Source organism: Meles meles, chromosome 16 (assembly GCF_922984935.1).
Source record: "Meles meles chromosome 16, mMelMel3.1 paternal haplotype, whole genome shotgun sequence".
Taxonomy (NCBI): domain Eukaryota; kingdom Metazoa; phylum Chordata; class Mammalia; order Carnivora; family Mustelidae; genus Meles; species Meles meles.
In genome coordinates this window covers 52,120,904-52,139,303 of record NC_060081.1, presented here as the reverse complement: position 1 = coordinate 52,139,303, position 18,400 = coordinate 52,120,904, and the positions used below count along the sequence as shown (strand labels likewise).

The window sequence follows — 18,400 nt, the reverse complement described above, 5'->3', positions numbered from 1 at the left end:
TGGCTTCTGCTCAGGTCATGATCTTGGGACCCTGTGATCAAGCCCCACGTAGGGTTCCCTGTTCAGCGGGGAGTCTGCTTGAGATTCTCTCTCCCTCTCCCTCTGCCCCTCCACCTTGTGTGTTCTCTCAAATAAGTAAATGTTTGGGGGGAAAAAAAAGTAACTTTTTATTTTGTTAGGACACAGATTTTGGCTAACATAACCACCCTGAATAATACAGGTGCTTTGTTGGAAGATACATAGAATGCAATCAGGTTCTTTCTCTATTCTTGCTCTTTATCACTGGGAAGAAGGGAGGGGCAAGGGGAAATCACCTCGTTCTAAATAAATATTTTTAAATAAAGAGCAAGAAACAAGTAATCTGCAGACATTAGGGAAAAAACAAAAGCTATAAAAGATCTGCCTAAACTCAAAGATGCATATTCACGGACAGAATAATTCAATATTATAAAGATGACAAGTCTCTCCAAATTTATATACATTTAATGAGATTTTCCACTAAGTTATTTTGAAACCCTAAGCTGAAAAATACAGATAAAACAACAACAACAAAAACAGAGCATAAGCACTACCAGAGAGTAAAGCCTACTATAGAGTGATTATAGTGATGAAAATAGCAAGGTCATAGCAAAGGAACAGACAGATAAATGGAATAAAACAGCAATTCCCACAACAGATCTAAGGATTCAATTAAAATGATTAAGGTGTCATTTTAATTTAATAAGACAAGGATGAATTAACAAATAAATGGTGCTGGAAAAAATGTACAGGAAAAAAAATCCATACTCCATGACACACTCCAAGTATTAAATAACAGCCAAATATTTTTTTTTTTTTTAAGATTTTATTTATTTGACAGACAGAGATCACAAGTAGGCAGAGAGGCAGGCAGAGAGAGAGAAGGAAGCAGGCTCCCCGCTGAGCAGAGAGCCTGATGTGGGGCTCGATCCCAGGACCCTGGGATCATGACCTGAGCCGAAGGCAGAGGCTTTAACCCACTGAGCCACCCAGGTGCCCCAACAGCCAAACATTTTAAAAAGAACAAAAAAATATAAAAAATATTAATAAATTCTTAGGGTACAGAGAGGACGAGAAAGAAAAAGATTGACAGATATGAATTCAAAGCATAGACAAATATTTGCAACTTATTACAAAAAAATGCAAATCTTGGGTGCCTGGGTGGCTCAGTGGGTTAAGCCACTGCCTTGGGCTCAGGTCATGATCTCAGGGTCCTGGGATCGAGTCCCACGTCGGGCTCTCTGCTCAGCAGGGAGCTTGCTTCCCTCTCTCTCTCTCTCTCTCTGCCTGCCTCTCTGCCAACTTGTGATCTCTCTCTGCCAAATAAATAAATAAAATCTTTAAAAAAAAAAAATGCAAATCTTAATGGCTTATTTCTCAGAGTGAAAGTAGGATTAAAATAACATATCCAGTAGCATCAACTTTACCCAAAGATTAAGGAGGAAAAATGTTTCATATTAAACCAAGCACTGATGTTTCTGCAATAGAATTAAAAAACTCACATTATGGGATTGGGGGAGGGGGAGCGGGCTATGGACATTGGGGAGGGGAAGCGAACCATAAGAGACTATGGACCCTGAAAAACAACCTGAGGGTTTTGAAGGGTCAGGGGTGGGAGGTTGGGGCAACCTGAGGGTTTTGAAGGGTCAGGGGTGGGAGGTTGGGGGAACAGGTGGTGGGTAATGGGGAGGGCACGTTTTGCATGGAGCACTGGGTGTTGTGCAAAAAGAATGAATACTGTTACGCTGAAAAAATAAATAAAATGAGAAAAAAAAAAAAAAAAAAAAAACTCACATTATTTTTAGATAAAACAGAAGACTTAAAAGAATTGCCATGCTTGTTATACTCCTTAACACTTCAAAATATGCATATTCCCCATATCATACTTCTGAGGAATAATTTGTGAATCAGTCTCTTAATACATAGAGTTCTCGATGATAAAATGTGAATTCAACAGAAGTGTTTCAGCACTGAGGTCATCCATACCACTGTGAGGCAGAGGTAATCAAACTCTTTGTATAAAGGGCCAGAGAGCAAATATTTTAGGCCTGCAGGTCATATGGTGTCCTGAATGCAGACGGCTGTGCCTCAGTAAAACTCGATTTACCAGAACAGGTGCCAAGGATTCTCTCATTGGCAGCATCCGAAATGCAAATTATCGGGCCCCACCCCAGACCTTCTGAACGAGAAACTCTCCAGCTTGAGTCCTAGCACGTCAGACAAGGAAGAGACTGCACCCCCCCCAAGCCAGAGGATTTGCCTTTGGAAACAGCAAGGGATTTCAGTCAGCACTGCGGAGGGGAACGGGAGAGCCAAACCAATTTGAGGCTAAAATCCCAACTACAGTGGCAATATGTGAAGAACAGCATTTCCAGCAGGACTCTCCACCAGAATAAGGGCGAAGAAGACCATCCCTAGAATCATAACACCACAGCCTCCTAAAAAGGGATGGTCCAGAACGAAAACGCTAATGCAAGTTTAATTAAATGAAGCTGGTGGGAAAGGGATGCCACCTTGAAGGGAGACCAAGTAAAAGAAAGGTCTGTGTGCGGAGACTGGGGTGGGGGTTGCGGAAGACTCCTATAGGAGATGCCAGGGAGAACTAACAGAAGGAACAAAGGACCCAGGGCGCCTGGCTGGCTTAGTCAGTGAAGTGTAAAACTCTTCATCTGGGGGTTGTGGGTTCAAGCCCCATGTTGGGTGCTGGGTGTAGACATCACTTTAAAAAAAAAAAAAATCTTAAAAAGAAAAAAAGGAGGAGCCAAGGACCAAGCTGGGGTACATAGAGGAACATCATAGCCGGGAATGAAAAACAGGCCAGATAAGAGAAAGCTGGGGGTACAAAGCAAGAACGATCCAGACCTCAGCCTCCTCAGCTATGAAGTGGGAACCAGAGTAATGGCCATCACCCGGGGCTGCCATGATCAAAGGACCTTCGTGATCACAGGAGGTGCTGGCAGAGCACCTGGCACCCAACTCTAGCTTCTCTACCCTCTCCTATGCCAACAGGGACTTAGAAACCCAGAGCTTCAGGCAAAACCTGGGAAGAGCATTCTATCCCCGGACTACTGGAGCTGAAGAGGAGAAATCAAGACCCAGGAGGAGTTAACTCAGGTAAGTTAACCAAACTCCAATTTCTTCATCAATAAAATGCAGCCCAGGACGCCTCTACCTGCCAGCTGCCTAACCATACTGATGTCCAGTGCTCAGCACTGAGCCCATCTGCACGGGCCCAAGCTCCTGGGCACCCCCCACCCAGTCTTTCTCGGGTCCCTTCTATTGCCTGGAGAGGCTCCCGGACAAGAAGTGCATTTTGTTAAACCGCACTCACATTCATCTTAGAAGATGGGGGGACTCAGTCCTGTAAGACCCATGTTTGGAGTAAACTGAGAGGGAGGTGGCTGCCGGGATGGGTGAGCCTCCAGCGGGCTCTCAGAGGCACCCCAGGGTGAAAGACCCGAGGGCAGAACCTATGGAAAGAACTGCGGATGAAGAAGGCTTTCCTGACGGTGAACAGAGAAAGCCATGGTCTGGGGCAGCCAGGCAAGCAACGGCCTAAGGCAACTGGGATCCCCTCACTGAGGCTGCAGAGAAATGGTGAGTAAGAACTGCAGTCAAACGATGGCCAGCAGAAGGATCTGGGGCTGCGACCAAAAGCTTCTGAGCAGTGCCCGGCAGTGAGGACACTGGACCAAGTACCAAATATGATCTTCTGTGAAATTAGCCACGGTTCTCGCCTGTGTTCGTCACATTCGCAGACTCAGATGTTTCGGTACAAACTGTATGTGCCGCTCATGCCTGCCACACTTCCTGGGAAATAGGAATTTTCAAAGGTCATTTCTGATGAATCCAGCTCTTTGCTTTTTGTGCTATCTTTAGACTCGAGGCCTGCATAACATGCAACCCCACTGAAGGGGCGCAAGAAAGGGCTACTGAATAGCGACTAGATGGAACTCTCCTTCATGGAGTATGTCTTCAGAGGGCCTTAGAAGCCACCTACACCTGAGGTCAGGGACTTGCAGAGGTCAGAGGAGAGAATTAAGACTAGGGACAACAGAAGTGCCCCAAAAGATTTACAGTTCCGTGAAGGAGGAGCTCCCCAAAACACCCACTCCCTCCCTTTCTGACTGCATTTGGGCTTGTCAGGTTGGCCACCATGCCCTTTGTTACCTTGGACATCTTGGGTTCCTTTCGTTCTGAGTGCACACGCCAGAAACTTGGACAGTTTCCTCAACTCTCTTTGGTACACCACTACCCTCACCTCACATATCTGGTCTATCAGCATCTCCTCAGCCCCACCTCAGAATCCCCTCCGGTCACCCTGGTCTGACCACCACCCTCAGCCCTCACCCAGGAGGACACAGTGCTGCCCCACCCTCCCTGCTTCTAGTTGATTCTCAAACAGTAATAACCAACACGTCCCTGTTAAAACCTAGGTCAGTCCCTGTCCCCTCTACTCAAAACCTTCCATCGGCTCCCATTCCCCTCAACGTAAAATACATAAGCCTGTTACATGACCTTACATGATTCAATTCCCACTGTCTCTTTGACCTCAAAACCAAATGCTCTCCTTCTGCCTCAGGGCCTTTGCACCTGCTGCTTCCTCAACTGGGAATGTTCCACCCTCAGATATCCACATGACTCACTTCCTTCACATCTTCACTCAGAGGTGACTCAGGGCTTTCCTGTCTATCCTTCCTAAAATTTCAGCTTCAATGTCAACACTCAGTACCCTCAATCCTGCCAGATTCTTCTTCAGGGCATAAAATCTCTTTGTCTGCCACCTCACCAAGAGTGTGAGCTCCATGAGGGCAGAGAATCTCCACACAGCAACCAGAGCACCAAAAACACTGCCTGGCCCACAGCAGGTTCTCAATAAATGTACTAAATATGTCAAAGTCCTGTGAAAAGTAGAAGCTGCAAGCAAATCTCCATGATTTGACAGTCAATATAGAACCTGTGACAAAATAACAGGCTAGAAAAAGCAAAGCTGTAGAGAAAAGGAAGATAGTGCCATAAAGCACACACAGGGCTCTTTTAAACCCTATGTCAATAATGCACAGCTTAACCTGGAGCAGGAATGTTCTCTAGCAAAAGAATAAAAGCCCAGACCGGCAGCCCTCTGAGGAGAGAATAACTGGAAGAACAGCAGGGAGTAAAAAATGAGTTAATGAGGTTATCTGGCATTGGGAACAGACTAGTGTGTTGGGAGTTTTATAGGCAAGGCCCGGAAACAGGTCAGGGAAGGACTGTAAAATGTTTAAGTTTAAAAAAAGCCTAAGAGGATTAAATAAAAATAAGTTTTTAAAAAGCTTTCATTTACAAGTACAAAGCACTGTAATTGCAAATTATGATGCTGACTTTTAGTTCCCTTAAGCAAAATGGGAAAATTCCTCAAGATACCAGTGATGCCGGAAAGAAGTCCCCAAGAGGATCCCAGGTTTATCTTTAGAGACACTGAACAGGATGGCAATAGCCAACTCAGGATTTGTAATACCCCAGACCTTGGCCTTCTTGAGAGCAGAAGACTGAGTGTGATTCCACAATTATTTGTTGAACAGCACCTGACACCAAATTAGCAGATGGACTAATAGAAGGCTACGCGAGCTTGCTCCTGGTGAGATCTAACTCCTGCAGGACTAAGACCTTTAGGCTTTGCTGCACAAATGCGACAGGCAGTGTGGCTGGCATGAAACCTAGCAAAACCCTCTCCAATATTCTACCCAAGTACTTTCATAAGCATTTTTGAAACATCCTAAGAAACATTAAAACTCAGCTTAATTAACTTTGCCAGTCAGAAAATACAACTACCATGCAACCATGTGAAAAAGGGGGGGGGGGGGGAGAGTCAATATGTAAAGTTCCTGAAATACCTTTCCTTTCCCCCACCCAAAAAAAAAAAAAAAAACAAAAAAAAAAAAACAAGAGAAATGCCCTGGAATTCAAAGAAAGAAGCCGGTCGCCATTTTGACAAAGGAAATGGTCTAGAAAGCAGATAGCTAACGCTCAGGCTGTCAGGTGAAACAGGTAGCTGGGCTAGACACACCTGCTCACCTCCTTTCAACTACCAGGTGTGCTAGGAGGCCTTCCACTGCATAGCCACTGCCAGCCATTTAAGAGGCTGGTGCCCAAAAGCTATTAAATTCTGGTAAGGGAAAAGAGACCACAACTGACAGGGTCACAAATGATCCTTGAGAACCACAACCCAGGACAGAATTCTGAATGTCTGAGCAGAAAGGTCCTTTATAAATCTCACCCGATTCCAACACCTCCGGGGCTATTCAGGGAAAAGTCATGTGCTAAGCTAAAAAGGCAGGTGTAGACAACTGGAAACAGTGAGGCCCCAGCCCAACAGCAATCAAATGCAAAAACATAAAAATAAAAAAGCTTCAGCTACCCGATTCTTGTCTCTGGCTTTAGAGAGGAAGAAAACTGGCTGCGAGAAGTCACATGGCCAATTAATGACAGCTCAAACCAGACTGCCTCGGGACTCCCGGTCCCAAGTCCTCGCACATCACCGGCCTCCTCAGCACACCCAAACGTCAGCAGGGGCAGCATCTTCACCCTCCCATCTTCCAGCATTGCAGGAATAAAAGTAACAGCCGCGGCTGACGCCCCAGACCTAGAAATCCCTTATGGGTGACTTTCTTCCACCTGCAGTTGCCCTCATTTACCCTTTGCCCTGACAATCAAGAATTTCTCATCAGTCATGCTTAAAACCCCAGACTGTAGGCCGAGTTCCTGTCAGCTACCCACTCAAGGGTACATCCAGAGTCAAAGGAAGGAGAAAATTCTGAGCCCGTAAATTACACTCAAGAACGTAAATTTCTCCTTCCAGGAAGGTAGCAACAACGGGAATTCGCGACCCCCGGGGGAACAGGCCTGAGAGAAAGGCCCTGGGGTCCGAGCAGCAGCTTCTAAAATTACTTGGCGCAGCCTTTGTAGGAGACAAGAAAGCAAAAAATGTACAAGGCAAACCGCCCCCCCCCCCCACCGCCGCCCTCTTGATGGCCCTGAATTCCGGGGGCGCAGGGATGCCCGCGCGCACCTCCCGGGAAGGGACGAGGAGAGAGCGACCCTAGGACGCGTGGGCCGAGGGCCCGGGAGGAGGAGGCGGCGGCGGCCGGCCAGCCCGATCCCGGGGGTACCCACTTGCCTCCCGGCGGCGCGGCCTGAGGGCCCGAGCGCGCTGCGTCTCCCGGGGCGGCCAGGGTGAGCGCCCAGGGGCCAGACCCGGCCCGGTGGGGCGGCGGAGGCTGGGGATTGCGGGGCATCCACGGGCCCTGCGGCCAGCCTGGCCCGCGGGTGCGGGGACCCGGGGAACCGGCCGGGGCTTGGGGGGCGCAGGCCGCGCCGCGGGGCCAGTGACAGCGCGCGGGGGCCGTGCCAGGCCGGCCTCGTGGGCGCGGCGGGCACCTCGCGGCGCGGCCCGGTCCGGCAGGTGCGGCTCGCGGGCCGGGCAGGGGGCGCGGCGGCCCGGCTCTCACCTGGCTGCAGCTCGCTGGTCTCCCGTCCTGCCGCCGCGACTCGGCGCCGCAGTGCCCGCCGCCGCCGCCTCTGCCTCCGGTCCCCGCGACAGCCGCCTGCAAAATGGCGCCGCGGAGGGGCGGGCCGGGGGCGGGGAGCCGTGGAGCCGCCCGCCCCCGCGCCGGCCCGGGACCCACCTCCCTCTCCGCCCCCGACCCCCCGCCCGCCGGCCTCCCCCCAGGGGAGGGGCTGTGCCCCCTCTCACGCGGGGCCCCGGGCGGGGCAACCGGCCCCCACCCCAGCCGCCCCCCGCGGCGTTCCCTGCGCGCACCCCCCGCCCCAGGTCCCCTTTAGCTCCCTCCCCTGCGTGGAAGTCGCCCCCCTCCTCGCGCCTTCCCGCCACACCTGCTCCTGGGGCCCACCTGGAATGCAGAGCGCCCGCCCGGAGTCTCCCCCTCCTGCCTCTCCCCTTTTACCCTGCCTGACACTGAGCCCTGTCACCGCTGCGGGAAGATAATCGTGCAACTGGCGCGGCGCATTGGGCTGGGGGTGGGGGGTGGCTGGAGGTTTCAAGGCAATTTCACCGTTTCTCGGGTTAGGCCGTCAGGTTTTCTAACTTACTGGAGGAGAGGTCCTCATTACATCATGCGGACACCGTAACACAGCCCCGGGTTTCTCACACTCCGCTGCCCCAGGGATCGTGTTTAACTGCGGATTGTGATGCAGGGAGTCTGGGGAGCAGCCGGAGATTTTGCATTTCTAAAGAAGCCCCCGGGTGATGCCGCTGGGTCAGGGCCGCCGAGCGGAAGGGGCTGCGGGTAAAATTTAGCGCTTCGCAGCCCCACCTTGAGTGCACTGGTGAGATGCACGTGGTTGGGCCCCACCCCCTGGCTGCTGAGGCCGGAGGTCTGGAGCGAGAGGAACTTGCATTTCTGACAGCTTCCCAGGTGATGCTGCTGCGGCTGCTGTCCGATGTTCACACTTCGCGAGCCACTGCTGAAGACCATCTGAATACATGGCCAGAAACAAACAAACAAAAACAGTAATAATTAGCACTCTCATAGCACCTTCCATCTTGAAACGACTGTCGTGGTTGCTGTTTCCACCGAATAACTGACTAGTTCTCCCAAGCAAGTCTCGAGAGAGCTGAAGAATTGAGGACCATGTTTGACCTGACATGGGGAGAAGCAGATTTCATCATCGGAATTTCTGCCTGATTCACATACTTTGGGGAACTCCATGTTATAGGTATCATACATATCAATGAGGGGGGAGGGGTATAACTAGCCCCTGGGAATTTCATCAAATACAAAGTGTAGTCTGTGTTTGTAAGAATCAATAATATGTCGGGGCGCCTGGGTGGCTCAGTGGGTTAAGCCTCTGCCTTCAGCTCAGGTCATGATCCTAGGGTCCTGTGATTGAGCCGGGCATCGGGCTCTCTGCTCAACAGGGAGCCTGCTTCCTCCTCTCTTTGCCTGCTTCTCTGCCTACTTGTGATCTCGGTCTGTCAAATAAATAAATAAAATCTTAAAAAAAAATCAATAATGTGTCATCATATTTACCTCTCTAATAACGTGTAGGTTTAAAATACAAGAGTTGGCTTGTAAAATTCAGTACACATTGTATTATATGTCAACTATACTTGAATTAAATTTTTTTTTTTTTCAGCATTGGAAGGTCAGGTGTTCTGAGCCTCACGGAAGATGGAGGAAATAAGAGATGAAAAGTTTGTGACCAAACACCTAGAGAAAAATCAATGTCTCCTCTCCATGTAACATCCCCAGCAGTGAGAATATTTTCCAGCCAACATCAATTTTGGGGGGTGGGGTCGGGAGTACTCTGTGTCTTGCTCAGCCAGGATGTGAGATCTGGGATAGAAAAAAGGGAGAGTCTTTACTGCATCTTCAGTGTCCCCTTCTCCCTCACAGATTTTCTCTATTCTAAAAAAAACTTCCACTGTCCCAGCCTCTCTTCCTCATCCCTCTTCCCCATCCCTCCTCAGGCTGATGCTGTCACTCCCTGCTTTCTCAGACGTCACCAGCGACCTTCTAAGGACCAAATCCAATTGCCTGTTTAGAGCCCTTCTTTTCTACTGAGAGGGCTCTGTAATCTTCCATTTCCTTCTTGAAACTCTTTTCGGGATAATACCACTGGGTTTTGCATGTCTTATACCCCCCCCCCACTTCCTTCTCAGTTGTCCCATGCTCAACCCTTTAAAAGGTTAGTTTTTACTAACATTTCCTTTCTCTCCCATCTTTTCCCTTGTCCCTTCCTTCTTGAACTCCATCTGAAAGGCAGCCATTTCCTCATGATCAAATCTCTCTCTCTTGATCAGATGTCTTTCTGAACTTCTGGATGCACATTTCTGATTGTCCTACACAACCTCCCTAGATACTACCCAGGAATTTTAAGTATCTCCATACTCCTTCTCCTACTACAAACTTCTTATCTGGGTTCTCCCATTTTGCCACCAGAAACTTTGAACTTGCCTTTGACTGCCTGTTCCCCAGCCCCCATGTACATTTTGTCAACCTATCGGCCAATTAGAAAAAGAAGTGTGTCTGGAATTTTTTTCTCTGCATGCACCATCCCAGGCCCTCACTCTTTCTTCCTTGGACTGTTGAAAAAGTTTCTCCCTGGCCTCTTGGCCTCAAGAGTTATCTCCCAAAGCCATCCTTGTTATCATCCCAAAACACAGAATTGACCCTTCCCCGCTTCTGGAAATTCTTGAGGGCCTCCGGGTCTACAGAGTAACCTGGTAAAAAGAAACAGAATATAGGCTATTTCCCAGCAGAGCATTCAAGGCCCTTTGCCAGCTAGTCTCCAGCTGCTTCTTTTTTTCTGGACAAAGTACCATTTTTTGCTGCTGGCAGACAGGAGTTGGTATCAGGGGATGACCTTGACTTCAACCTTGCAGGGTTTTTATGAGGATTAAATGAGATCTTTTATATAAAATGCTTATTCAGGGCTGGAATACGTAAGTATATTTTACATAGTCAATACGTATCCATGTCCTGATTGTTATATAATTATTTTTATCATCATCAATTCAAAAAATACATGAATAATTTCCTATTTGTTTCATTTCCCTATTTCCTATTCATTTTCCTTTCCTATTATAGAAGATATAAATGGTGTTTTTTCTTTCCCCTTAACTTCTCTAAACTAAATCAGCAGAACGTTTTGTGACCTGGATAATTTGATTGAAATTTCTGTCATTTCCAGGCTGTGTTATTTTTGAGAGGTAATTGTAGCTTGGGGCCATTCCATCTTTATACAGTGCTTTTCTTTACAATATTTATTTCCAATATCTCTCTGGAGTGTAGAACCAAGATTAGCAAACTTTCCACAAAGGACCTGATAGCAAATGTTTTAGACTTCGTGGGCCAAGAGGCAAAACCAAGGATATCATAGGGGTGGTTATAAAATGAGAGAAAATTTCCACAAATTTTTTATTGATAAAATTCAAAATACACAGGGCGCCTGGGTAGTTCAGTGGCTTAAAGCCTCTGCTTTTGGCTCTGGTCATGGTCCCTGGGGTCCTAGGATCGAGCCCCGCCTTGGGCTCTTTGCTCAGCAGGGGCCTGCTTCCCTCTCTCTCTCTGCCTGCCTGTCTCCCTACTTGTGATCTCTGTCTATCAAATAAATAAATTAAAATTTTTTTAAAAATTCAAAATACAACAATATTAATTGAGTATAAGCTTTTGGTAGTACAAGTCTGCTAAGGGGAAAAAAAAAACGGAATTTGAGGGGGTGGGCAACAGAGAATAAGATTTGCTTAATTTGAGCTTGAAGCTACTGTCTCCTATCATCAAATCAGTTGCAAATATGCGTCTGTAAAAACCGTTCTTAGCTGGTACAAAAACAGGCCAACCCCTGATCTAAACCATAAGTTCCCCCACTTCGGGTTGGGTAACATGCGACTGATACAATTTATAATAGATCTTCAAATGACAGAAGAAAGCAAAATGATGGTCATTTCAAAGTCTTTTCTTCTGAGAAAGTGCTTGGAGAAGAGGGTGAGAGCTTCTTCCCTACAGCATGCCTTGGTGTCAGAGGAAGTGACACTTTCTAAATCAGACTCACATCGGGATATGCCCAGATATGAGGCAGCCTGGAAGAGCCCAAAATCTGCCTGAATTTTCTCCCTCTTTCTCTCTCTCTTTTTTTTTAACCCCACATGTTCAAGGATGTTCACTGCAGCATTGTTTCAAATAGGAAAAAAAGCTGAAACGCAACCCAGATGGGCATCAACTGGGGAATGACTGAATAAACTGGCATATAAGCACTGTATGAAATACCATGTAGCCCTCATGCTCTTTAGAATTGTGATACAACTCGCACAACTTAGTATTCAACGTTTAAAGTATACAGTTCAGCGGTTCTTAGTATACTGGCAAAGCGAGACCGCCATTACCACTACGCAACTTCAGAATGTTTCATCACCCCAAAAAGAAACCCTATACTTATTATCAGCAGTTCCCTTCTCTTCCCCCTCCCTTCAGCCCTTGGCAACCACTAATCTACACTCTATTTCTATGCATTTGCCTATTCTGGGCATTGAATGTAAATAAAACCATATTTATAGGTGATCCTCTGTAATCAGCTTTTTTCACCTAGCACAATGTTTTCAAGGTTCATCCATGTTGCAGCATGTGTCAGCATTTTGTTTCTTTTTTTAAGATTTATTTAGGGCCCCTGGGTGGTTCAGTGGGTTAAAGCCTCTGCCTCCGTCTCAGCTCATGATCTCAGGGTCTTGGGATAGAGCTCCCTGTTGGAATCTCTGCTCAGTGGGGAGCCTGCTTCTCCCTCTCTCTCTGCCTGCCTCTCTGTCTACTTGTGATCTCTGTCAAATAAATAAATAAAATCTTTTTAAAAAAAGATTTTATTTATTCATTTTAGAGATAGTGAGAGTGCAAGCGGGCCCATGAAAATGAGAGTGGGGGAGGGGCAGAGGGAGAGAGAATCTCAAGCAGACTCTGCACCCAGCGTGGGGCTCCATCTCCCAACCAGAGATCACTTCCTGAGCAGAAACCAAGAGTCTGATTCTCACCTGACTGCACCACCCAGCTGCCCCTCGTTTCTTTTTTAAGTTGTGGTCAAATATCTCTACAATACAAAATTTACCATTTTAACCATTGAAGTGTACAATTCAGGGGGCATGAAGTGCATTCGCACTGCTCTGTAATCGCTGTCACTGTCCACCTCTGGAATGTTTTCATGATCGCAAACTGAAACTGCGTCCTTATGAAACACTAACTCCCCGTGGCCCGCTGGTAACGACTATTCTGCTTCCGCCTCTGTGAATTTGCCTACTCTAGGTGCCTCAGGTACGTGGAGTCTACAATATTTATCTTTTTGCATCCAACTTCATTCCATTAGAATAATGTTTTCAGGCATTGTCCCTGCTGTAGCTTGTATTAGAATTCCATTCCTTTTTTTTTTTCACCTTTTTAAAATTTCTTTTCAGCGTAACAGTATTCATTGTTCCATTCCTTTTTAACGTAGAAAAATACTCCATTATCCGGTTACACCATAAAATGCCCTCTCCTTGCGGGCTGGCCACCAGGAGAGACCCAGCTATAAGTACAGCCGTTATCGGGTACAGAGTGCCCTCAGGGTCCCAGGAGTGGCTAGAAGTGCAGGGGAAACAATCTGCAAGGAGGAAGGCAGGATGAGAAGCTAAGGGCGCAGGAGGGGTCATGTTAGCCCAGGGGGTCAGGCTGGGAGCAGGCAGGGCAGGGCTGGCCTGAGGCCTGGGAAGGACCTGTGTTCAGTGGTTGAGGACTAGAGGACCCCACCCAGCCCCTCTCTGAGGGCTAGGGCCTCTATTTCCCAAGGGGCAGGAATATAGTCATTAACATAACATTTTCTGGGGCGCCTGGGTGGCTCAGTTGGTTAAGCATCTGCCTTTGGCTCAGGTCATGATCCCAGGGTCCTGGGATGGAGCCTCCTGTCAGGCTCCAGGGCTTTCAAATAAATGAATAAAATCTTTTTAAAATATTATATATTTACATAATTTCTCCCCTATCAGACTGGCAAAGATTAATAACATCCTGTAATTAATAACATCCTGTAAAAGCACAAGGAAATAGACTTTCTCAAAATCTGTGGGAAGGATTCTAAGTTAGTCCACCTTTGGGGAATGTAATTTGGCAACATCTATCTGTTTCAATGCATGCCCCATATCTGTTAAAGTATCTATTTAAATGTACACACCTTTAACCCAGAATACCAGTTCCAGCAGGAAGCCCAGCTCGGGGCAGCCACGGATGTCTGTGCCATGACACAAGAGGGTTTGCCCATGGGAACAGCCCTCTGCCTTTTATTTGTCCTCCACGAGTGACCTCTTCAACCTACACTCCACCCCCCCCACCACCCCAATCTCAAATTCCCTATCTAACCATTTGTCCCTACTCCCAACTTCCTGCTTCCCTCCTGGGAGACCATTCCTGGGAGGTGCTTCCCTTAGCCCCACCAGCCTGTGAGGGACCCCCACCCAACACAGCCTGTCTGGAGAGCCCCCTCCCTCAGGTAGCATCTCAGCACTCACCACCCCCTTCTACAACCCACATCCTCCCAGCTCTTGCACCTTTCTCCCCTTGTCAGTTCAGCTTCTTCTTCTTCTTTTTTTTTTTTTTTTAAGATTTATTTATTTGACAGAGAGAGAGATCACAAGTAGGCAGAGAGGCAGGCAGAGAGAGAGGAGGAAGCAGGCTCCCCGCTGAGCAGAGAGCCAAATGTGGGGCTTAATCCCAGGACCCTGAGATCATGACCTGAGCTGAAGGCACAGGCTTAACCCACTGAGCCACCCAGGAGCCCTCAGTTCAGCTTCTTAAAGAGCCGCCTCCATCCCTGTCTCCATCCTGACATCCTACTTTCTTCTCCCTCTGGCAATCTGGCTTCTGTCCTTATTTTCCTCTGGACCTACCCAGGTAAACTAGCCATTTCCCCCAAATTGCACAATCTAGGGGATCTTTTCTGTGTGGAGCTTACTGGAAATTTCTGGAGGTATTTGGCGCAGCCAGTGCTGTGTTCTCTCAGGAAAATCTCTCCTCCTTTGTTTGGCTTTGTGGCTGCATTTCCTGTTGGTTTTTCTGTCTCTGGCCATATTTTTCCCACCGCCTTCTTAGACTCCCATTCCTCCTCTTCCTTCAAACCCTGGTGTTAGGAGTTGGGGAGTGTGTCCACTTCGGTTCATTTCTGTTCTGTCCATTCTCCTCAAAAACCCTTCAGGGGCTTCACTGTTCCTTCTGCCTCGATGATATTAACCTTTCCTCTGGATCATTCTAGCTCATTGTTTAAGTTCCCCCCACCCCGGCCCTGGAACTCTCCTGCAAATCTCTCCTGAGCCCCTAGGTTGGTATAGGTATACCCCATACTTCCTAGGACTTAGAATGAAATTATATTGAAACACCTTGTTTTTCTGTCTTGTTTCCCTGCCTCACTAATTATCAGCTCTTGCAGGGCAGAGACCTTGATTTATGAACTTCTGCCTGCTGGCTGGCCACATGATGCCTGCCATACAGTAGAGGCTTAGTAAATAGTCAAGGATGTCAGCTGTTGGACTGAACCACCAGGGCCTGAGCACTGTTGGGAGATGCAGTATGAAGGAAGGGGAAGACTCAGGATTAACTCCAGGTTCCTGGAGAATTGGAAACCAAGAGGGAAACAAAAAAAGTTAGAGGCAAAACCTGAAAGGCTTCAAATGCCTGGGTAAACACTTTTATCCAGTAAAGGAGTCATTTGAGCCTAGATCCTCATAGTCTTAGTCTCTGGAGGGGGAGGGAATGGGAAAAGCACAAAATCCATCAATATTTATACAAAGTAGAAAAGAGGTAAAATTAACCCAAGCTGTTGGAATTCAGGATGCTATCACCCTGTGGAGGGATAGGGACTAAGGAGAGACCCACAGGGTCTTCCGAGGAGCTGGTCATGTTCTATGCCTTCATCTGGGTGCTAGTCAGGCAAGCATATTCAATTAGTGAGATTTCATTAGGCTGTACACTTATGTGCGTTTTTCTGTATGTATATTACAAAGCATTTTTATTAAGTAAATGCAGCAACTAGACTTAGAAAAAAAATTACATTTAGTAAACTGGGTGTTCTGTTTTAAATAACATGGTCCATTTCCAGAAGAAAGTGGAGACCAATCCCCTTCCTAGAATGGGCCCTAGCAGAAAGTCAGGCCCCAGGACATGAATTGGTCCAAGCTGTTGTCTCCAGGAATATGCACGTTAGGAAACAAAGACGTGCATATATACTACACTATGTGAAGGTTTAATTTAGAATATGCCTTTGGTCTTAGAACAAATGTGTCACACAACTCATGTACCCTTGGGGAAAAGGCACAGCATCCCTGCCCCAACTCTGCCTTGTGGATGACCTTGGGGAAATCATTTTACCAACCTACAGGTAGATCTCCCAATATGCAAAGTCAAGATAATTCTGTCTGCCCATCTACCCCCAGGTTGGTATAAGCATTAAACGATATAATTACCACAAACATGTTTTCTGCAAATGTTTTCTACTGCCTTTTACAAACATAAATTATTAGCACAAGAGGCCTAATCTAGTCACAGGACTGAGCCCACGATTGGTTTTGAGCCGAAATCACACACTCAATCTTTCCCCAGACTGTGTTTACATTTCATTTATATGAAATTTCATTCTCTTTGTTTTTGATAAGGTCTCCAGTTATGCAAGCTCACTTGGAATTCAGATCCTTTGTCCCCAGACTGTTGGCTGCCCCACTCACTCATCCAATACAAGTTCGGACAGCCACTCTTGATCACATGCTGATGATCACATGCAACCTGGCAGGCATGGGTCTAGACACCATCGACAAATCTGATAAATAGGAAGTTCACCTCACCTGCTCCATGTGAGCCTGTATGTATGGAGGCTAGAGAAGAAATCGTTGTCTACCCAGTGTCTGGCTGGGCTCCTGGTGCTCAGAGGACTTTTTCTAAGACATGATATGGCAACCAGTGAAAAAGCAAATAAAATATAATTATGTTGGTGGTAAGTGCTAAAAAGGAGTTATCAAAAAGGCTTGCCATGGGACGCCTGGGTGGCTCAGTTGGTTGAGCGGCGGCCTTCGGCTCAGGTCATGATCCCAGCGTCCTGGGATCAAGTCCCGCATCGGGCTCCTTGCTCAGCAGGGAGCCTGCTTCTCCCTCTGCCTCTGCCTGCCACTCTGTCTGCCTGTGCTTGCTCTCTCACTCCCTCTCTCTCTCTCTCTGAGACAAATAAATGAATAAAATCTTTAAAAAAAAAAAAAAGGCTGGCCATGATCCAGGTTGGAGGGGGGCATCATCGGTAAGGTAATGAAGAAGCACTAAAGAGGGGATATTATTGCTGAAATTTGAAGACGCCAGTTATGCAAAGAGCTAGAGGAAGAACATTCCAGAAAGAGGGTACAGTGAGTACAAAGGTGCTGAGGCAGGAAAGAACTTGTCATATTTGAGAAACTGAGAAGTGGTTGGTATGGTTGGGACATGGACAGTGGGAAGACAAAAGAAACGAATGAGATTGAAGAGTTGGTCATGAGGGGTGCCTGGGTGGCTCAGTGGACTAAGCCTCTGCCTTCAGCTCAGGTCATGATCTCAGGGTCCTGGGATCGAGTCCTGCATCGGGCTCTCTGCTCAGTGGGGAGCCAACTTCCTCCTCTCTCTCTGCCTGCCTCTCTTCTTTCTTGTGATCTCTATCAAATAAATAAATAAAATCTTAAAAAAAAAAAGAGTTGGTCATGAGAGGGCTAGATGGAGCAGGCCTTCTAAATATGATAGGAAGTCATCTGACGGGTCCAGCAAGGGAGTGACATGACCTCATTTCTTGTTTTCAGCTCACTCTGCTGCCCTGTGGAGAATGGATGGGAGGGTCAAGTGTAGAGCAAATTGAACATGAAGGAATTACAGCCAATTAGGTGGAAGACGGTGGCTTCCACCTAATTGATGAGAGCAGGAGAGATGGATATATGGAGCAGATTCAAAATGCTTTGGAGATAAAAATGATAGGGCTTGCTAATGGGCTGTATCTGGAGCACAAAGGAAAGAGAGAAATCCGGGGACATCTGTGTTTAGAGCTTGGGCAGCCCGTAGGTGAGAGGGCACGCTGTCGATGGGTTCTGGATGGAGGAGGGGTTGGGGTGGGGAAACTTCGATCTGTGACACCCCAGAGCAAACAATGCCATAGCTGCATCTGGATTCCCTTACTGACCTCAGGGAAGAGGACAGGGCTGGAGTTGCGCACATCGAAAACAACAGTGACATACAGTACTCAAAGCCAATGGATTCAGTAGGACCATGGAGGGAAAGAGCATAGACGGAAAGGAACCAAGGCCTGGTAGTAGGGTCTGGGGGCTCCTCCAGCACAGGAGACTGAAGCTAAGCAGGAGAGAACAGTGAGTGAAGAGAACAGAGAACACCATCTTGTAGTTGATGGAGACCCTCCAGCAATAACACTTCCCTTAAAAATTCATACTCAGCCCAGCTAGAGGGAATCGAGAGGGAAATTGCGGTGTAAAAAGAGGTGCATGCATGAAACTGACTTGGAGAAAACTAGAGATATTGGTCTGAGGGTGGTTAGACCCCCCTTTTTTTTAACTAAGGTATAATATACCTACAATAAAACACACAGCTGAAAGTGCTGGTTGATGAATTTCTACCTGTGTATGGATTTGTGTAAGTGTAAGTTAAAATACACAAATATATGTATACACACACATGTGCACACACACACACACTTTCTAGGAGTCTGGAAATAGCTTCTAGAAAGTTCCTTTATGCCCTCCTCTGGGTCATTACCCACCTACCCCATGAAATCACTACTGTATCACTGTCAGTTGGGTTTGCTCATTTTTGAACTTTTTTATAAACAGAATTGTGCAGCACATGCTCTTTTGTGTCCGGCA

General features: G+C 47.3%; 1 protein-coding gene across 3 annotated transcripts in view; it reads right to left on the bottom strand.

Moving 5' to 3' along the window:
- Nucleotides 1-7,616, bottom strand: part of SLC23A2 (solute carrier family 23 member 2) — a 128,111-nt gene extending 120,495 nt beyond the window's left edge. For 2 of the 3 annotated variants that reach the window (XM_045980960.1, XM_045980961.1), the window contains exon 1: nt 7,506-7,616. The gene's annotated coding sequence lies outside the window, so the exon portion shown is untranslated. The remainder of the gene's footprint in view (nt 1-7,505) is intronic. The other variant, XM_045980963.1, reaches the window with a different exon arrangement.
- Nucleotides 7,617-18,400: the final 10,784 nt, after the last annotated feature.